At 35.8% G+C, this 22,933-nt stretch overlaps 1 protein-coding gene across 2 annotated transcripts in view; it reads left to right on the top strand.

Moving 5' to 3' along the window:
- The window catches only part of EXOC2 (exocyst complex component 2), a 125,250-nt gene that overhangs the window by 89,919 nt on the left and 12,398 nt on the right, over nt 1–22,933 (top strand). The window lies entirely within an intron of this gene.

Raw genomic sequence — 22,933 nt, 5'->3', positions numbered from 1 at the left:
TTTGCTCAAAAGCAAAAGTTTCTTAGAGTTTATTACTTTAGACAAGTGTCTGTTCCATCTCTTGTTACTACTTTTGTGCTCAGAATATACACTGTGATTCAACATACTGCAGAAATAACTTAGATACTCATGTTGCACATTCAAAAGCGTATCTGAATAATACATAACCTGTCATCATATTTGAAGTATGTTTTCACTTGACATATTTGGATTCCCACCAGCTAATCAAGACAAAGACATTGTGTCAGCTTTTTATATATTCATTTCTTGATCTAGTGCATTGGCATCTACTTGCTAGGCTCACATTGCCTTTAGGATTATTCTATAGTCTTTTCTCTGGTAAAGGGAATATTGCATTTCTAATACAGGTAGGCCTTAGCCTTCTTGTTATCCAATTTGTTGTTGGTTTAATATACTTTGTAACTTCGTGGCAAACATTTAGGTGAGGACAGTGAATATGAGAGACACCTCTTCAGGATTACACTTCATAATGTTGGCCAATTCAAAATAGTAGAAAAGTTGTTAGGGATTTTTTTGTTAGTCCCCAAGCTAGACATGTTAAAAAGGAACATGGAGAGACTTTTGTGCTTCTCCACCTTAATCATTAATTACCTTTTCGATTAATTAACCTCTGTCAAATGTACTTTGTTGACTACTGGTATAAATGTGTCACAATTTAACATCGACCAGTAACTAAGCATCACACAGCTGCTGTCACACTCCCCTCCTGCCCTGGTGGAATGAGGGAAAAAATAAGAAGGGTAAAAGTAATAAAAATACGTGTGTTGAGATAAGGACAGTTTAATACTTGAAATAAAATAACAATGATAAATTTTAATGAAAATAACCAAGAGATCAATAAACCACAAGGAAGAAGAAAAAAAAACAAGTGATGCAAATGAAAAACAGTCACTCACCACTAAGTAACCAATGCCCAGCCCATCCCCAGACAGCTTTCCCCCTAGTTTATATACTGAGCATGACACCATATGGTATGGAATAACCTTTGGCATCAGGGAAAGCTGCCTAGCTGTGTCCCTTCCCAGATTGTCATGGATCTCCACCCACTCCTTGGCAAGGCAGCATGACACTCTTAATCTCAGGGCTGTGGGTTTATGCCCCACGTTGGGCGCCAACTGACAGAGGCTACCGGAGCCCAGGTAGCCCTTCGGAGGCACAGCAGCACCATGCCAGATGTGGTGAACTGCTCCAGGGTGGGATTTCCTGGAGGAAGGACCTTAAGACTGAGTAGCTCTTCGGTGTGGCCCATGTTGAGGACTGGGTAAAGGAGGCGAGGGAGGCTCTCTGTTTCTGAGGTTCCAAAGGGTTTACTGTGGCTGGAGGATTCAGGGACAAAGAACCCTGAGCAGTGCTGTGCTTGGGATTAAATACGGGGGCAGATCAGGGGGTGGGTAAAAACAATGGATGGATGAAGGGTCCCTTGGGGAAGAGTGGAAGGCAGGGTCTTACAGGGTTGCATCAATGTGGGGAGCAGGGTGAGGGACATGGAGTAATAGGGGATTTCCAAAGGGGTGGAACAACTAGGGGTTGGACCAGGGTAAGACTGACAAGGAAGGTGCAGGAAAAAGGGGCGGAGAATGCCATATAAGGTAGTTTCAGGGGTGGATACAACTTGGGAACAGACCAGCTGGGGAAAACATAGGGGAACATAGGAACAAACCATTATAACAATAAACTGAATAAAATGAAATAAACATGTGCTGCAACATTAGTGTAAGCATTGCTCAGCAGCACCTGGGTCGTGGATGCATCTTCAACATTCTCATAGTAAATACAGTAATATACAAGCCCCTAGGAAGAAGATTGACTCTAGTCCGGCCAAGAGTATCTTTGAGGACCTTCAGTTTGTTTAATTGTAGCAACAGTTCATTGACCCTGGAAATATTTGGTGCTCTGAAGATAAAATTATTAAGTGATTAATGGATAACCTTTTCATGAAGGTAGAGAAACTTCATTATTGGAAAAGACTGGATAAAAAAAAGTCTCTTTGTGCAGAAAATGAGAATCAGATTTTTTCCAGTATTTAATCAAAAGAAGTAAAAGATCACCCAAGACCCCTATTGATTTTTTTCAATAAATGGTATTTACAAACAACTTTAAATTGTACTGCAAAGTTTTAATTGAGAAAATATACATAATCTGAACAATGCAGTTAATACTGCAGTAGACATGGTATCTTTTTTATTTTCCTATTAGAAAAACCCAGAACAAACAAAGCTCTATGTTACACTTAATCTCCAACAACATTGAAAAATACCTACTTTATTAAACTGAAATAGCATACATATGACTGGGAGTGGGTCTAACTTGAGTCAAACACACTGTTCACTGAAGGACTTGTTAAAGAGTGACATCCAGATTTGTTAAGAAAAAATCATATATTGGAAATTATTATCTGTTTTCAGTAATCTTTATTGCTGCAAAATGTAAAAATTGGATTTGTTTCATTTTCCTGGTTTGGATTTTGACTTTCAAAGCCTTAATTTAAAAAATTAAAAAAAAAAAAAAGAAAAATGAATGGCAAGACAAACTATTTAAGCCTCAGTTGTGCTCTTGAGTGGTGCTATCAGTGATATGTAATGTTGCATTCTTACTGGATAATTGCCAGGACATTGGAGTTTGGCATTAAGTTATGTATGTTAGTTATGTATTAAGGGTTTTTTTTACGTGCTATTTCTGTATCAGCTTTCAAATAGTACTAATGATGATAGTAAAAAGGTGAATTTTGACATGAACAGTTCTTTTTCTAAAGAGAAAGAAGGGGTCAAAACCTCAATTTGCTCATATGTAAAAGATAAGAAAAAAGCAAATAGCTTCTCTGATTCAGTCGGAAACTTTCAAGCCATCTGGCCACTGAAAATCTGACCAGAACTGGGGGCATGTTTATGCCATGACACATTCTGCAAAGGACACTTTTGAAAATGTGTGTATGAAAATACTCATTGTTTGGTTAGGAACAAGATTCAAGAATTTTCTAGTGGTGAATTTCCTTTCCAGTCCAGAGCTTCAAGACTACAGCTGTTTCTGAACAGTTCTCTGCAGAGGACACCTGATATGGACTACTGAAAGTAATGCTTTTGGGTAGATGGAATTATTCAGGGGAGAATGCTAATGCTGAGATAGGAAATAATGTAAATAATGCGAGAGAGACTGAACAAAAAGCTTATGATGAAGATTGATATCAAGAAAGGAGTGGAGGTGGAGCAAGGTGGGAAACCAGGACTGGATGAGCAAGTTAAAAACTTAAATTAGGATAGGATTTAGAAATGAAATGAAATAGAATTAATCCATTTTAATTTAAAAATATAAATGGATTCCACAGAATTCTTCAAGCAAGAGACAAGCTTGAAGTGCAAGTAAAAGGACAGAGAAATCTGATACTCACTAGACAAGTGAGCATACCAGAGACTGCTGTGTAATTTAAAAAATTCCCTCAATCTTGCACTTTTATTCTCTAGGGATCACATTTTATTAATATTACTGATTACATTCTTTGCACAGCTTACAGAAGTTATGTATGAATTACTGTATACTTGAAGTATCTCTACAGGCAATTCTATACGCAGGTAATACCACTGGGTAACACAGCAATTGCCAAAATGTTTTTCCTTGACAGTGTTATCAACGTTCTTTTTGAGGATCAAAGCTTCAAAAGTCAAGGTCTACATAATCAGCAAAATGAATCAAATCCACATAAATTTCCTGTACAGAAATTTCATGTATTTATTGCCAATATTTTTGTTCAGCCATGTAGACCAATGCAGTAAGCGAATTTTCTCTGTTCCAGTCTGGTTTTTTGTTTGTTTTCTTTTCCATATCTCTAAAAATTATGCACAAAGAAAAACTATACAAATGCAATAATTTGTAATTCCATCTTTAAATAATATTCTTTTCCCACATGAGTACACTTGACTTGCTTCATAAAATGACAGTTGATTTGGAAATACAGCTGGTTTTTGTATTAAGTGGAACTGATACAAATACAAAATCTATCCTGAGCTATTACAGAATTTGAGAAGTGAGTGAAGCATAATCTGGGTGGGGAAAAAAGGTGCAGGTGGGTTTCTGTCCACAGTTTGCTATGTCATAAATAATTCACTTAAGCGTTTTTGTCTTTATATTTAAAATATCTTCTTTGAATCCTGTCAGTTTGAACATTCATGGTTAATTTGACTAGCTAAAGTCTTGTAAATTTTAGAACATTCAAAAAAATCTTATCCAAAAACATTGATACTATTTATCATTGGCAGCTCTGCAGGCATCTGGCTGTAAGTACTGGAGACAACAATTTCTTGCATTGTAAAATTCATAGGAAGATACAAGAATGAGAAAAACTGTATTAAGTCAACAGTTCTGAAGAAGAATTTAGAATAAAATTAAGAGGCTTGCCTTTAGTGCGAGCTTTGAAAAATATATATTATTCAAATATGGTATCATGTTTCTGTCAGTGTGAAAGTAGCTTATGCCTTGCTCGTTTAGGCAATTATCCTGTAATTATCAGATATTTTCTTATACATATGCTTTTTGTTATAGTCTTAAATATAAAAAGGGATAAATTGTTTGCATGGGGCAAATTTTCATTTAGCCTACGTGCTAAAATATTTACTGTTAGTTTTTCAACATCCATGCGCTTTTCAGTATGAAAGATCTGAATGTCAGTGCTTGTGCACAAAGTGATTTTATATTTGGCTCTTTATTTTGATCTAAGGTGTGACTGCTGTTATTAGACAGCAGTTTTATTAACTTTATTGGATTTATTGTTAATAAATAACTAATTTAAGTTTTTCACTTTAATTTCAATGTAGACTTCTGAGTCTTTACAAGACAGACTTCAATGTTAACATGCTGCAGCAGTGAAATCTCATTAAGTTCTTTTCTCTTGTTTGAAATATTGTTCTAATTTATTCTATATTATTAACACAATTAGAAAAGATGAAAGGAACAATAGGAAACATAGTGTTAATCAGTGGCCAAGTATGTGTTTAGATAGTTTTTTTGGTGAATACTGATCGATCTGATAGTTTAACATGCATGGGGGAGGTTTTCTTCCTGTTCATGCATCTCTTTTTAAGGAGTAAATTGTGTTTTGTTGTGGGTTTTTTATTTCTAGTTTGAAAAGCATAAGTTGTGTCTTAGTCGTGTGACAAACTTAGGCAGCTTTTTTATTTTTATTTTTACATTCTTTTTTTTATTTAAAAAATTGATCTTCACTTGCAAGGCTATAGACTTTTGGAGAGTGAATGGGGTGATATGGCAAGTTTGATTATATTTAATTTCTTTACATATGCAATTACTATATTAATTTCTGTAAGACTGTAGTAAGTGAAGATTTGTTTACCACACAAAAGGTAGATGTTCATTTATTTTTCTGAACAATTCAGATAATGGTGATATCTCTTCATAATTTACTTTTTAAATACTGGCTGCTGTGCAGTCTAGCCAACATTCACTCAGAGTTCACAAGCATACAGATTTTCAGCTGCTATTCTGACAATCTCTTTTAAATATGTATCTTCTGTGTTTCACTTGTATTGTCAGATATTGGGGGGTAGGGGTTGTGTTTAAAATTTCATGTTGCTTTGAAAGTTTGAGGTGATTTTGCACTTTCAACTGAAAGGTGATTGTGGTTTTGAGATATTCATTCTGTACTTGGCATAAATTGAATATAGTCAAGTTATATCTGAATTTCTTCCTCTTTGGTGTGTTAAGAGATCATTTTTAAAACATTTGAAATATATGAAATGCCGCTATCGCAGTAAAAGATTATGTGCGTCAGATCTGCTAAATCAGATTTTTTTATACTTGTCACATCTTTTTATCTGTTATTTGTCTAATTTAATAATCTAATAAAAAACTTCTAATGGCAATAGCCTGATGAAAAGGTACTCAACAGTTAAAAATTAAATATCAAAAGGCATATTTAATTTGTAGTTACGCAGCGACATACTTGTCAACCCTAACTTTTCTTCTTTTGTTTAATTTGGGGCACTAGCACCCTGCTTACATGAAAGATGACAAGTGCATTTACATCTTAAAAACATTTGGATATAGTACAAATCATTTTCTTTTTCTTTCTTTTTTTTTTTTTTTTTGCTAGAAATAAGCAATTACTTTTTGACTGAAATGTACAAAATAGTTTTGTTTGAAATCTCTGTAACCCTTTCAATTTCTCCCAAACGTTTAAAAAAATTGCTTCAGAATTATCATACGTACATCAGGTAGATAATTTTGAACTCCAACACTCCTCAAAGTGTTGATATCCTGTCTTTAGGAATTGTCTGAATTTTTATGCTTTAATAAGGCCAAATTCTGTTATTTTTGATGCAGGGATATAATGTGCCATGTATGTGAACAGGAAGAAAACAATGTTTTGCAGGTCTGTTGCATATAATGTTAAGGGAAAAAAGTATTCTGTACTGGCAAATGAAGTTGCTAAAGGACTCGTCAGTTTGGGGGCTTTTGTTACAAAATGCTAGTAGTTTGTTTATGACACAAGAAGATTCTTAGACACAGCAGTCTTTAAATAGTCCAGTTAAAATATGCTGGTTTTCATTCAAGGTAACTGCTCTTGCAACATACATTAGTAAATTGATGGTTTTGTGCTTCTGGTAAGGAAATATCAACTATATAACAATCAAATTTGTATTAGGATGAGTTGAATTCATTCATCCTTAAATGACCCATTCAATCAGCAAGTGCAACAATCCATGCATTGAATGACTACAGTTCTTGAATTTGTTTTGCTACACATAATTCTTCAGAGTAGAATCATGTACTAAGAGTGTGAAGTCAAGGGCCTTCATATTGTAGCCTTGCAATTTTTTGTGAAAAATTAATTTGCTGCTTGAAACATAAGCAAAAATTTCAAGTACCTTCATTCGTGTCATTTCATTTTAGCCTGAAATTTTCCTTTAATTTCACTTTGAGATATTTAGGTTTCATTCTATTTCTCGCTTCTAAGAACACTGTATTGTCATATTATATTGGTTTGAATATTTAATTTAAATATATACATTATATCTACATAATACTATATATTAATTTATTTTATATAATATTGTATAATACATTTATATATATATATGTAGGTATATATAAAATTTAAAATATTAAGGATTGTTCTAGCCGGTGAAATGGAGTGCACGTTGTCCTTGCAAAAGATGAGAACAGAAGAAGACAATGGCTCTTCAGCTTCCTGTAGTTTCTGCCAACACATTACCTTTAATTTCTGACTTTTATAGAAATCCCATTAGAAACTGTCCTGGAGAGACATCACATTTTCCTACTTGCTACACACTAAATTGCACTTGTTTGTTGACTTTTTATTAAATATCTTCTTGTGCTTCTCCAGTTTCTTGCATGCAAGATTTTCTGCTGCAAATTTTGATTCAAGTTTTTGTTCGCTGGTCTCAACATCCTCTAGATTCCACATCCAGTGGAGTTTATCTACATCTTATCTGGTTTATACCTTATGCTTCCTCTTGCTTTTCACATGTTCTCCCTCACTCACAGTTCTGATTTAGGGCATTTTCTGCTATTAAGCCTACCAGTAGTTGTTTACTAGACTGCTATCCATCACTCTTCCAGCTTCTCTTTGGCTTTACCTGTAAAACTTTTTGCTAGGATACCTTGTGGCATTTGACTCTGTGTCTATGCCTTGCTAAAGACTGTTAAGCTTCATGAATTAAGCTCCAAAAGCATTTTATCTTTGGGTATTTTCATTAAAAGTTGGAAAACCTGCATTCTTCTTAAACTATAAAATTAATTGTTCAGCATATTTTGACTGTTTTTGGTTTTTTTTAAAGGTGTATTTTTAAAAGGAAAAGAATGTATTTGGGAAAAGAGTCTGTCTCATTTGAAAAGTTTGAAGATCTAAATGAGACTTCATTTATATTGCTTTAGGGATGGGAAGCACATGAGTGCAAAATCCTTGTATGCCTGAAATAGACTCTTGCTGTGATTCCTTGGTCAGACAGCAGCTTAGCCTTGTAGCTTGAGAATTATGTCTGCTCACATACCTGTTCTAACTGATGGTATGACAAGTCACTCTAATACCTGAATGAGATTATAGTTCTTGTAACTTCAGAGGATTTACTTATCAGGCATGTCTGACAACTCACAAGTCTCTTCTGTTGTCTAGCCAGTTGTAGGAAGTTGTGTGATACTTGTCATCAGTTCAGCATTTTCTTGTTTATACAGTCAACCTCTGTGAGGACACATGTTGATGTCAGCAACCTTTGTTTTGTTTGTTTTTGATTTTATTACAAGATGACCTTAATTTTTCTAGCCCCTCAAGCAAACTCTTTGAGAGAAACACAAGGTCTTCTAATATAATTTAGTATCTTTATAACTGTCTTTAGTAATAGAATCTAATCCCTGCATTGCTCAAAGCATAAAGCTAATTGGAGATAGGAATCAATGATAACACATAGAGGAGAAAGGGCAAGCATTTTTTCCCCCTCTTCCAGCACTTCTTATTTGCAAGCATGAATGAGGGTACATCCACACAAGTTTTGTGCTGTCTCAACCCTTTCCATAAAACAAAAGTAGTAATAAATTGTGTCATCAACAAAACAATACTCCATGGTCTAGCTTGTTGGCACAGTGAATGCTTTTATGTTTATGTTGCCTTTAATAGGCACAAATGGCATCTTTATGTTTTCTGTCTGATTTACTGAATTTGTTGGGTGCCCCAATGTTATGGAATGATGCAGAGAAGAGTTTTGGAGCACAGACAGGTTGGGTTTGCAGGTTAGATAGCTGAGCAGAAATGAATGGCTGGAAGTGTGTGAGAGGAAGAGCTCAATGGGCTTGGTTTAGATGGGTTTAGAAGTCAGAACTGAGGACTAGGGAGGTGAGGGAGGTTTGAGAAAATCATAGGTCAAAAAGCTTAGAACTTCAAGTCAATAGTCACTATTACTACTACTTGGTTTTATTTCATTACTAGTTGGGTTATAAGCCAAAATAAATTCAAACCTTGGATGTGAATGAGGTGTTTGAGCTGTGTTAGACTCCTCCTTCAATTGTTACTCTTAGAAACCAGAATTCTTATTATCTTTGTAATGCTCAAGGTAATCTCTGTGGCAATCTTTAACAAACTGAGGTGTAATGAAACTAGTGGAGTGGGGAAAGTAAGTCACATGGAAAGTAAAATTACCTGTAGTCCCAAACTATGGGTTCAGATCTGTTCTGGAGTTCCTAGCTAGGCTTTTTTGCTTGGATTCATTCTCTTCCTTCAAAGATTTATTTCCACAGGTATGCTAATTGTAGGCACTTCACTCTTTCTCTCAGAATATGCAATTAGGTAGTGTTAGCTGGTAAAAGATCTTGTGACTGCTCTCTTCTGCCCAGAACTGTTCCCAAGTCCCTCTGGCAATCTTTATCCAGATCATACAGGGGTTATCATCACAGTTTCAGAAGACAGTATGCATGGGAGCACTGTGAGATCAAGAAGCGTTTACAGATCATGATTAATATTTGGGAAACCTAATTGTGATGGTGTCACTTATTCATAGGTGAGTGAATGTGGCTCCCATTTAAGGTTGATCTGTAGAAGAGGTTGGTTTGCTGGTGTTTGTAGCTAAGTCATAGTCCTCTAGCTCAAATTATAAAGGATCAAAGATTTGTGTGTGATATTTAGAAGGAAAGTCCCAAGTTAAAACTTTGGTATTGGTCCAGATAAACTCAGCTCTATTAAAATTTCCAGACTTTTCTGTGCATGGAGCTGCCTGTGTAGTTCCTATAATTCACACTGTTGAGCTTAGAGAATGGTTTTATCTTGTTAACCTTTAGCATGTAGGTGCTCATTAGAAGCAATCCATAACAATGACTGATCTCTCCTTCCTGATAAAGGTGCTTAGTATCTTGTGGTGGAAATTCTTCAAGGGTCATATGAAATATAACATTACACTACCTCTGTGCAGATGCAAACAATCATCTTAAAACATCTGGAATTTGCCCCAGACTACTCAGCAAAGGAGGTCCAAAAACCTTGATGCCCGTAGTGAACCCACTGGTCAGTTCACATTGTTGGTTATGGTTTGAAGTCTTGCCTAAGGGTTCTGTGGTCAAACATAAAACATTACTCATATCAAGATGAAAGAGGAGTAGTCAAAACCTATTATTTTCTGAAGGTATGCAGTAGTTAAGGATGCTGAAGTTTTTAACATTTTTAAAACACTGATGCAAATAGTCTCCAAAATGAACCTTGCAACTGGATAGACTTGCAGAATCCTACTAGCACAGTGGAAAATATCTGTCTCCTCAGTACTTCATAACACTTTCTGCCCAAGGGTGTGTGCGTGTTTTTAAGTTAAAAATTCTAGTGTAACAAAAAGCCTCAACTTTCTCTATACAAAACTTCTATACAAAATTCAGCCTGGAGCATATTCTCTCAGTAGCCAAGTTATCAAGCCCTTGAACTCTTACTTTTTAAGTGGGAAAATATGATCGACTTCTAACAGTACAGCAGATCCATTGTAATAAAAAACATTTCATTAGCTTAAAATTTCTTTACACAACGAATAGCAATTTAAATTTAATGAAACACTTAAACTTTATTGATGTGTGGATGAAATTAGTGTTGGGCTTTTTCAGCAGTTGAAGTAATTCAAAAATATTAAAAGCCTTTACTTTGAACTGTGAAAAATCTTAAGCTTTCCAGTTATTGTGGGTCACTCCTGAGTCAAGATAGCTTCCAAATGTTGATTTTGGATTAAATAATTTTTTCAGAATCTATTGTTCAGGTCATGCAGAAACATTCTTCATTTCAAATCCATGCCCTTTTCAAAATGCTGTAGGAATCCAGTAAAGCTTGAAAGTGAAAAAACAATGAAATAGTAGCAATGGAAGTCAGCACAAGTTCTTACCTTCACACTAATAAATAGGATTAATATTCTCATCGAATACTGTATGTGTCCTAAAACAATTTTTCTCTCATTTACTCCTTTCTCATAGCACTAAAAGACAGTAAGGTGGAGTGGGATTTTTTTTGTTTGTTTGTTTGTTTGATTGATTGTTGGGGTTTGGTTGGGTGGTTTTGTTGTTGGGATTTTGTTTGGTTTTCATTTTCTGCAGTAACATCTCTAAAAGCTGCTGTTATCTGGTTCTAACTCACTGGTTATTTAAGCAGACAGACAAGTAAAGCTAAACATAAAATTCAACTTAGAGTATTTTTTGCAGTAAATTTGAAATATACTCTTGTAAGTAATTATTCCCAATATACTGATCTACATGCATTTGGCTGCAGTACATGTTGCAGTTTTTAAATACATACATTGGTGGAAGTAAGGGCTGGCTAAAAGGCAAAATGGTGATTACCCCTTCAAGGTCATCCTAAGTTACCAAGTCTGTGGGAAAAGAACCAAACAAACAACTATATTTTACCATAGAAATAAAATTTGAGAATTTGGTGAAATGAAGCAGAGCACAACCTCCTCCTACATTTTCCAAAGAATCCACTGAATCTGTAGTCAAAGTCCCTTTCTTCAGTCAGCTTTTTCCCATAATTCGATACTTCCATCATGCCTGCTAAATACTGCTCCCTACTAGTGCCTGTAAGTTTATACAGTGGCTTTGATTTGGTTGCCAATTTGCTGAATTTAATTACTAAAGACAAATAAAAATTTCATATACTTTCATGTATTTAATATACAATTGGTACATATAGCAATTTGGAAGAAAGTATGTAAAAATATTAAGAACTGGTTTTGCACATTTTTTCATTGTGGTGGCTGCTTGTGTTTTTGAGTTAGGAACATTCCCAGACCTTTGCAGAATCGGGTTCCAAAAGTATTGGGTTTTTTATCTTATGCATAGTCACCTACTTGTTATCTTTATACATTTGTATTATACAATAGAAATGTCAACTTTCAAAAAGTCATCAATGTTAAAAACAAAACATACTATAAGAAACATAAAAATTGTGCATCTTGGTGCTGCTCATAAGCTTTTTCTCAAAGCACCACTTTTGAAGTTGAATACTTTAAAACAAATCTTTTAAAATGTCTATACTCTATTTTCCCTTGCAAATTTTGTCTTTTCTTTTACTTACCCAAGTATATCTGTTGTAAGTCACTCTAATAAATGCAGGACATGTTTCATAGGTAATTAAATTTTTTTCAGTAACTTGAAGGTTAGAGAGATGCAGAGCAAAACTGGACACTAAAATTATTAGTGTCTGTATTGTTCCAAACACTTTATTTGTGAAATTAGTCTCTTTTGGATCAATTGACTTCAGTTTTCTCATTTCTTATAATAATAATATTTGAGTGACAACCAAAGTAAATTCATAAACATAGTATATCTCTAAGCCCATTCTTCATTTATGAAATTGCTGTCATTTTGCAGTTGACAGGCTATTATTAAAGTACCACTGACTTCAGGAATTATGAGAAGAACACACAGTTTCCTGAGTGAGTCTGTGTTTTGAAAGGTTTTAATAATTTTAGGTTTTATAAAATCATGAAAGGACACCTTCAGGGTGCCTTAAAAATGATGTGTTTGAAAGAAATAAATTAATATTCTTTCAGACTATGCTTGGTTTGTGTTAATGAAAGGAAATACTGCTTGAGATTTTTGGATTCAACTGTTCTCAGTTTTGATAGAGTTGTTGATTTTTAGTCTGCCTTACAATTAAAGGAGTAACTGACTTTTCCTGTTGAATTGGTCATCCTCTATGGGTTGAATAGAGCTACTCTTTTATCTGTGGAACACCTTTTTAAATTGACATTCTTCTCATTACATAAATCTTCCTGTATGGGGCCCTCTGGGGGCAGTCTGAAGGGGTTAGTCTGTGTTGCTGGCTTTGACCCCCACTGACACCTCTGTATGTGTGACTTCACTGCTGTAAAGTGAGAGAGGTCTGGAAGTGGCAAGGACCCCCAAGTGTGATGAGTTATTTCACTCAGGCTTTTGGAAGCCTATGTCAAAGTTGTAAAGGGGTACAACTGCTTGGGTTTTTTTTCTTAAGAGGCTGACTTGTGAAGAAATTGGAAAATAAATGGCAAACAGGTTACATTACTGGAAATTATATGAGTGCCAGGCTTCAGAGGTATGTAGGCACTAGTTTTACAAGATGATGATGCTCTTCATTTGTCTGCCACCCACCAGCTGGTCTGTTTATCAATGTTTCTTAAATCTAAAAAAAATAGGAAGAGAGCTTTTAAGCAGCAGACCTCTTTATTGGTCAGTATAATCAAACTTTATTTCAGGAAAAAACTGTTGATGCACACGGCTGTTTGAAAATATGTCCAATACATAGCAAATGTTTATATACACTTTGTATTCTGTTCCCTCATATGTGCAATATTGCGTCAGTGCTTCTTTCACCAGCAGACTTTGGAAACTTAACAAGGTTCTCTGACTAGGAAAGAACCATTAAGTTTCCACTCTGCTACATTTCTTGGATACACGCAGAAGGATCACAGTCCTGTCTTACAAATTGCTAAAATCAGTGGGAACCTAGTCATACCAGGTACACATGCTCTGTTTTCAGCATCTTACCTGTTGTCTATTCGTAGTCTCTGCTTTATCAAAAGAAAATCCTTTAGCATTAAAATTATTCCTATAGTGGAAATCTAATGATAGTAGAAGTTAGATACATAATGCTATGACATTTATATGCTGAAAATCAAGGGGGCAGAGGGAAGAAATTTGTTAAAAATTTTTCTTCTGGAAAATGAAGTAGCATTCTACAGAAAATGGATTGCTGGTAGATAAAGTTCAGGTAATACTGAGTCATCCTTAGATGTATTCATTTTTGTGTCAAGAAAGAGGGTTTGTTATATCTGAGCGTCTCGCATAAATTTCATTCTTCAGAACCTGTTTTGTTCCATTCAGGAAGAAAAATGGGTTTGGTTTAGATGTTATGTTGTAGCTGGGCAAAATATCTTTTCTTGTAGCACAGGGTTTTTTTCATCTTTCTCAAACCACCTACTTTAAGAATTGTAATTAATTTCTACTGTTGGGTTTCCCCTCAAGTCAAACATCCAGCCACTTTAATTCAACAACAACAACAAAAAGAAGACTCAACATCCCCAAAGCTGTTAATGATGAAGTAGAAGTGGTAAGGAATTTTTAAGTAATGTTAAATCTGTAGAGCAGCACACTGTTGGCTGTGAAGTGTTTGTATTCTTGTTCTGGCACCTTCTCAGGCTGCTTTTATGGGTTACAGCCACACATTGGTGCTTGTGCTTGTTGAGCACTGTAAAGGCTGAAACCCTGCCAGACCATGTTGTTCTTGCTTAAATGACAACAACAAAAGGACAAATTTCTTTGGGTCGTGTATCTCGAGTACTGGGTTCATCTAAGGATCATCCATGCAATTCTTTACCAGTGGTGATGTGAGTGAGCTGAAAGCTATGTATGCTTTGGTGGGCAGGTATGACTGGCTATAACCTCTGAAATAGGGGTTTTTTAACATTAGTGTGTTGAACTTTTTTGTTTAAGGGGTTTGGAGCTTTTTTGTTTGTTATTCTTTTACCATTTACATTCTTTGTTACCTGATTTGTGGGTTGAAATTTGGCTGATTCTGCAATAATTTGAGTAATTTGAGAGTCTTCAGGTTCAATTCTATGCAGAATCTTTTGCTCAAGACTTTCATGTCCGGATTGGTAAAATTCCCTTTATGCTTTGTTACTGAGTTTGGAAGAAGAAGTAAAAATAAATCCATCTCTTAACAAAATCCTTGCAAGAACATGCCTACATATCAAATTGGCCTTCAGCTACCTGCTCGTCCTTTAAATATTTGATCCTAGCAAACATTTCTCCTTCCCAAGTGAAGCACTGTTGGGTTTCACATTTTTTGTTGTAGTCTTTCATGATTACAGATTTTGCTCCTTCTTAATAATAAAGGAAATTGTTTTCTATCCCATCCCAGAAGCAGTGGAGCTTAATATTTGCAGCAGTATTGGGTCGACCTCTTCAACTGTCCCCCAGATCATTCTGTGGTTTAAATGAGGTAGCAGAAAGTTCAGAACAGCCTCAGCAGCTTCAGTTTTAAAGATGCCTCAGTTTGGGCTATGCAAGAAGGCACCGAACCAATATTATTCTCTTGGTGTTTTCCTATTGTAGACTGAAGTTAATGCATAGGCAAAGGTATTAATTGCAGTATTAGCAGTCTTTAGAGCTCCTACTACTGCAAGGCAGCTGAAACAAAGAAACTTTGAGGTTCTTTGAATGTCATGACATAATTTCTATTGATTGAATTGAAATAGTTCAAAAACTACAGGTAGCATAAGCCTGAAAAGCCTTCACATTTAATATTTTTAGAAATTAGTTTTGTAGCTACTTATGCAGGTCCTTCAAATGCCATTCACTGTGTTAGATCAATACACTACTGAAAATAAGTGCAAGGTGACTAATTCAAAGATGTAACATTCTGGCCTTCAGATCTCAAGATATTTAGAAAGGTTCTGACTTTGCTTGATCAGCCTCTTCCCTTGCTTCAGAACTTGTTATTTGAGTACTTTGCCTCATAGGTTACCAGTAATTTCTTCATTAAATTTCAATTATTGATAGCTATTTTTTAGGTCACTATTAGTTCTTGGGACTTTTTCTCAGATTCCTAAGGCACTCTATATTTATAATTACCATGAGATATGCAGACAAGAATTTCAAGAAAACATTAATCTGATTCACAGTTTAATTAGTATGGAGCTAGTAAGAACAATAGATTTATCAAAACATTTTCAGTTTTACCGAGAAAAAGCTGCTAATGAACTATTTATAGCACACTTGTATCTATTTTTGTCAGTAGTCTAAGGACTGACTTAGGACAAATGGGTTAAAAAACAGGAAATGTGGTTAAATAAGTGGGTAATCTCTCCAGAGAGTTTCCAGTTTGCCTACACGTTCACATTTTCTTCTTAATGTACTTTCAAAACAACATTAAGTACAGTACCTTGAAATCCATCTCTGTTTAAAGGAGGGAATGTTTCCAGCAATAGCAGGAAGTGGCCTAGTGAGAAATTTCACATTCTTGTTTAAATCAAAATGAGATTCTGGAGTCCCTGTTTTTAAGTGGGGTTTTCTGCTTTAATGACAATGGAGCAGTTGTGTGACATTTAGCTTGGCTCAGGTGTATCATGTGGATCCATAAAACTCTGTGAATGCTGTAATTATGTCTTTCATTTTAGACTGGTTTTAAATAATTACTTTCCTGTAACTTAGCTTTTCCTTATATCTGTATTTCTTATATATGTATTCATTTTTATGGTATTTATGGTATTACCTGTATTTATTTGTTAAGATACCATGCACATTTTTTTAAAAATATTTATGATCATGTTTGAAGGTTGTAAAAATAGTGTTACTAATCAGACTGCATAAATCTTGCTGTGAAGTAAAGTATTTACTGAACATGGCAATGTCCATTTAATTCTCTAAGAGGTGATATCTGTATTTCTTTGAGCAAACAGAAGCAATAAGTACATGAAAGCCATTATTTCTACTGCTGCATATTTTGGTTTTGACAGCTACTAATTATTAAATTTTTTAAAATCAACTTGAAAAACATTAGTGAGTCAAAACAAGGAGGGAATATAAAACACAAATAAAGCCACTTGGATGGTGGTAAAGTTTGTGACCTGGTGGATCTCCTGTATTTTGAGAGCTACTGCCAGATATGTGTTCTGCTCTTAGCATCCTGCAAGCAGTTTTCTGAAAATGTTTTTATCCAGGGTAAACAACAAAGCATGATAGCAAAACTATTTTTAGTAATTAGGAAGAAACAAGCAGGCTTGTCTAGCTGCCTTAATTTAGAAAACAGACCAGTGGTAATACCGTTAGCTGAATCTGATTTCCTATCAACTGTCCTTGGAGGGAGAAACCTTTGTGCTGCTGTAAAGAATAAAGGTGAGCTGCTTTGTTATGTCCATGGGGAAATTCCAAGTCACATCTCTACTTTTTTTAATATATATATTTTTTTAGTATCTGTGGGGTGTCAGGTTAGATGATATCACTGTGTGGGTGGGGGCACTTCAGTAAAATAGCATGACATACTCATGTACCAGTGCTGTAGTTCATGAAAGGCTCATGCATGCAAACAAGTCAGGTTTCTGTCTATTCCTATAGGTTAGGGAACTGTCTTGATAGGTGTAGGCTGCTTGGAAAGTAAAAGACTAGTTTTCTAAATGAGGTATCACATTTACTGTAGTAATTGCAAATAGTTGCTAACTTTTAAAATAATTTTCGAGAAACAATTTATAATTCAGGGCATTTTCCAATGAGGCAAATACAGTTTGTTGTTCTGGGAATATACAAAGTTAAACAGACTGCCAGTCACATTAAACTTTCCCTAGTTATAAATACCAGATTTCTGAATAGTTTTGAGGGCTATCACCTTTTTTTCAAATGCATTTAATGCAGCCTCAGGCATGCTGTGCTGCTGGTCCTCATAGATAGATGTTAACCTTTTTCATGTCATCCTGGGCACTTGATTCTAATCCAAATTAGTTTGTTTGTATTTTTCAAATCCAAGTTAAGTGCTCTGAAAAATTCAAGTAATAAGTTTATTCATTCATATAAGGAATATTCCTTCATAAATACCTTCCCAATACCAACATAATTGAAACTGGTTTTTGCTATATGTACTTCACAGTCCAGTATCCTAAGTCTCTGAAATTTTTTACATATAAGGTACATCATAAGTCATGTTTATTTGGAATCTTGCACCCTAAAAAATAAAAATATTTTGGTGTTCATTTGTATTTTCTCTTTTAGTCTGTTCTGCTTCCTGTTCATTTCTTGGGATAAGGTAATTGATAGACCTTTGCATGCAGGAAGTGTCAGGCAGTGATCCACAACTATGGGAAGCCTGGAATTATCTGTGATCTCATAAATTCAAGTTTTTCTACCAAGACACATCTGCGCAGAGAACCTTTATTTAGAATTGTTCCAGCATGGAGGCAGTGCTGACTGCTCTGCTGACCTGCTGTGACCTCAGACAGTGTTTTACTCTGTAGAGCCTCTTCCCCCTCCCACCTGCTCTGCCTTACCTGTTTAAATGTTTGGGGTTTGAAAAGAGATTACTTGATTTTAGCTGGAAGTTATTGTTTAGGTTAGATTGAAAAGTGAAATTCTGTGGGGTGTGTGGGGCAGCTTGGTTTGTCAGGAGGCATCCATCTAAGCTTGAAATTCCCACATGAACTGCATGGGGCAGAGTGGGACTCACTTGGTGTGTTGCAGAGCACAGTCAGCCTTTTCAAGAGCTACAGAAATACAAATAATTGTCTGCCATCCTAAAAGGAATCTTACTAGCCCCTACCACTGCTTCTGTAACAGAAGTTGCATTGGGGAAGAGTGTGACCACATTAGAAATTTTGCCAGAATAATTTTAGTTAAAGCAGGTATTAAATACTACTGTTGCAGCTGCAATGCAGCCAGAGCCTAGAGGAAACGTAACAGTTAAAATCAGACTGTTTAAAGAAGTTACATCCACATGGTTTTGTGGATACCATTCATTAGTTTCTTTTTTAATGTGCACTACACAGCACTGATTAACGACTTGCAGTAGATGTATGGAGCTTTTTTTTTTCCTAACAGTTTCACATACAGATTAAAAACTTACAGAAGAGCTTAACTGACATGCAGTTCAGAACATTTTGTGTGTGACTTGCTGTAAAGTTTGGCATGATGTATCTGAAGCTTAGAAATTAGCCTTTCCAATACCATTTTGCTTAAATCTGGAAATAGGACGTAATGTATCTGAAAAAAATATATGTAAAAAAAATTTAAAAGCCAGTTCCTTCATTATAACAGAACAGATTAAATATTTTTTTCATTTTCTCTCCTCTAAATTTACTATCAGAGTAGCAAATGAAATGTCCAGGAGCAGACAATTATTGGTGTTCTGCAGCTAGGTATGAAAAATATAAACCTTTTTAGATCACCAGATTCTGTACATTACTGTATTTTCAGGGAAGTTTTCATTTAAAAGTAATCAGGAAAAAAAAGAGGTTTCACACTGATTGACTGTTACTGGCATAACCCACCAAACAGAACAATAAATTGTAAAAAACAGTGCATACAATTGGATGTGTCTTAAAATGCAAAATTTCAGACTCCCAGGCATCAATTTTCCTATCTCTACCAAGTCATGCTCAAGCCTCAAGGCCAACAAATTTAGTGCTCTCTTTTCAGAAGCACTAAGAAACATTGCTACCACCAGCAGCAGTTGTTTGCCCAGTTAATGTTGACCTCCTACAGAATGGCCTTAGAATGCTCTCTGTTGTTCCCTAAATTGGTGGTTCTGTGCCTACCCAACATTTATGTCTGTTTCAGTGCCTCAGAGCTTAGGTTTCTAATAAGTCAATAAGTGAAACAAGTCTGGTAGCTCAGTCAACATCTTAAGAACTGTTCAGTCTTTGCTTTATTTAAAAAAAAAAAAAAAAAAAAAAAAAAGTGGCAGCTATCAAATTGTAAAATTTTCTGTGGATGGCTTTTCTAGCTCCTCCAGAGACGAACAGCAGCTTTCAAAATTGCTGCATGATTTCTCTTTACCAAAGTCTGCCTTTTTTCTTTTCTTTTGACCCTTCAAAGCCTTTCATCCTCTGTCTTTCAACCTCTTTACTGCTGATAAGCAGAGGTACCTGCTGACATCACCTGCTTTTTCTAAACAGTTACGTGCATTTATCCTCTCCTCCTTTTTGCACAAGAGGCAAGTGAAAAGGCTGGTTTGGTGAGAGGCAGCAACAAGGTTGGATTCACAGCTGTCCATCTCAAATGAGGTTCCAATCTCACAAGAGTTAAAAGTGTGTCAAACTTGGTCTGCCTGGGTTAAAATTTCCTGTATGTTTCAGTTGTCCTCACTGAATTTCGGTTCATTCTTTGAGCTCTTGAGTTCTGCAGAAGGCTTAGAAAGTGTTTGAAGCTCATATAATCCTTTGTGCTATCAGTTTACTGTAGAAGGACTGGTAACATTTGAAGATCCAAATTAGCTTCTGGCACATAAAAAGCAGCCTGTGGAGGTCAGTTTTACTCTGTGTGCAACCTTTGCTCTTTTCTTGCATGCAAGTTTTTGTATCCTCTCTGTGTTTTAGAATTACACAATGTGGTATTGGAGTCCCAGCTCTTGCATGCTTATTCAGTCACTTCAGGGGTTTCATAGTCTAACGATGTCATATAAGTACTTGGGGGAAACATGTCTCTGAGAACTACAAGTGGGACAACTGGTAGCACCTACACCATCTGAAGATCTCCTGAATGACTCCTGTATTGGCAAGCTAGAAGTTTGGTTTCTGTTAATCCTCAGAACCACAAACCTTTTTCCCTTCTGCTTTTCCCATCATTCACACAGTCATCCTTGCTACAGCTTTACAGTGTTGCTGAAATTGCTTTGAAACATACTCTGACACATTCAAGTTGTAAAAAAAAAAAAAATTTTAAAAAATTTTAAAATTTATGGGTGGTGTAAATTGGAGATTAATGGATAATTTTGTCATATGTTTCTCTGGTAGAAAGTACAGTGAAAAGTCCAAAATTGGAAGATGCTATTTTAAAATTTCTGTCAGCCATTGTCATAGTTGATGGCTGAAAATGTCCTTCATTTTTATGTCTTGAGTCTTCCCATCCATTTTTCTTTAGAGCAATGCTGGGCTTTGTTAGTGGCAGCTAGAATTCCAGCAAGTCAGTCTTTGGTATTAAGAATGGAGTGGGAGTGGAATGCATTTATGTTGTAACAGAATAATAACATTTTCCTTAGAGAAATTGCAAGGGCTTGTTGAGACTTTCTTTAACACGTTTCTGTCAGAAGCAGTGGAAAGGCATTGTATTTGAGCTTCAATATGCTAAATAAGAGGTATTTTAGACTTAAGAATGTTATGTTTCACTTGATTAGCCTAATAGTTGCAACCTACAGTTACATGGTGCATTAGCTTTCAGTGCTGTATAATAGGACTGGCAGCATGGTGTCCCAAAAACTGTAATTGCGTGGGCTGCTGAACAGTTGTAGAGAAAGCTGCACAAAAATTCTATTCTAGACAGAATTTTTTCATTTTGAAATGAATTTCACAACAAATTCACAGTTGGATGCCACTGCTTGTATTTCCAGTGAATCATACTCCAGAAAAGTAATACTTTGCTTCAGCAAAGCCTGCCACAAACAGTACAGTGATATAAATCAGAAATTGGATCTTTTTTAATTGTAACTTTTCAAAATATAGTACAGTTATTAACTATGCCTGCAGGTCCTGACATTCTAATATGTTTGGCCTTGTCTCTACACCCAAAAATTAAATCCTTCACAAATAAGACAAAAGGGGGGAGCTGGGGGGTAATATTCTTTTTACTTATGTTCTATTTGTGGTAGGAAACTGATCCCCCCCAACAGCAATGATTGTCATAAAATCACATATTTCATAGCTTAGCTAGAGCAAACTTTTACAGTGACCTTTAATTTCCAACCTAACTTCAATGATGGTCAATTCATTTATACCTTCCTTTCTTTCTTTCTTGTGCTGCCTATGTTGTTCTTTGCCTTGCATAGTTCTCCCTTCTTTCCCTGTCTGGTTCCACTAACTGGCATTTTTAGAATGCAATTGCATGTTCTTTCTGTCTTTGACTTGTATAGCTTACCAAGACAAGATCTTTCAAGTTATTAAATGCTGCAATTAAGGTCACTGCAGTTTCATATACATAGACTGTCTCTAAACTGCATAGCTTTGCACAGTTTGTGCTGAATTATTTGCTCTTAAATTGTAAAACCTGTCGAAGAAACTGAGGAAATGTTTGTGCTGGTACTGAGCTCCCTGATCCTGCAGTCATTGCAGGAGTGAGCCTGCTATGAAAGGTCAGGAACACCTAATTATTTCTTGCAATCCCAATAGCACTAATCTCCTTTAAGTTCTCACCTTACCCATTTGTCCTTGTGCGTGGTACAAGGGTGGAAGATAAAATATGTCTGCTTATTCCCTTTCACTGAGGTTTAAGTTAACATTTTATCATGCAGCTGGGATAGGCTAACAGTATGTGATACTGAGCTACTCTCACTTCATTTTTACTATAGCTTCCATCTCCATTCCATTTACTGAATTCATTCTGAGCTCTGGCATAACTAACTATTTACCTTAGCTGAGAACCATCAGACAATGCTGTTCAACACCTGGTGCTAAAGTTGCTGATTTTAGTAATTCATGCATTTAGAAATTAACAGTACTTAGGTAGTTACAGCAGTGATGGCAACTTGGTGACTAACTCTTCATGAAATATGTTATAGAAAGTTTCTGCACATATAGTGATAGGCAACTTTTACTAGCACAGTCAAAAGCTTTAATTGGGTTATTTAATTTGGGTGCATACAGCAGCAGACAGAATTAGCAGCTCCTACACTGAGCCAAGTTGCATGAATGCATGAGAAGAGGCACACTACCTCAGGGGTTTAGGTGGGATAGGTGGGAAATGAGGATTCTTCCTTGGAACCACATCACCCTCTTACACAACCCACTTCAGTCTCTATCCACTCCAGCTTTTCACTCACCTCCTTGATAATACTTCTTCCCAGCTCAGCCTGCTGGCCACCTCTGCAGGAGGCACACATGCCCTCTCTGTACTTTCCTTACTGCTCCCCAGCAGTAGCAGGGTTTGAGTGAGATACTTTGTTAAGGAGCATTCATTTGGGCCAAAGAAATGCTGCTTAGGTCATAGCTGAAATTTTGATTGACTAAGGAATAAGCCATGCCAGTGCTCAGGTATCCATAAAGGAGGGAGACTGCCAAGGTCTTAATCTTGTGAAGCATTGGTGTGAAAGTAAAATCACAGTTCCTGCATGAGAGATCCTACTGTCACAAGATGAGGCTGGTAGGCAGCCAAAAGATTAATACCACATAGACCAAAAGCAACACTTTGCATTCTGAGGTTAACTGCAAACAAGCTCCCAAATTTGCCCTGTGCCTCTTGATGTGATTTGCATACCATT

The sequence above is a fragment of the Erithacus rubecula genome (assembly GCF_903797595.1).
Source record: "Erithacus rubecula genome assembly, chromosome: 3".
Taxonomy (NCBI): domain Eukaryota; kingdom Metazoa; phylum Chordata; class Aves; order Passeriformes; family Muscicapidae; genus Erithacus; species Erithacus rubecula.
Note: the sequence above shows the minus strand (reverse complement) of the source record. Positions and strands in the feature narration are given on the sequence as shown.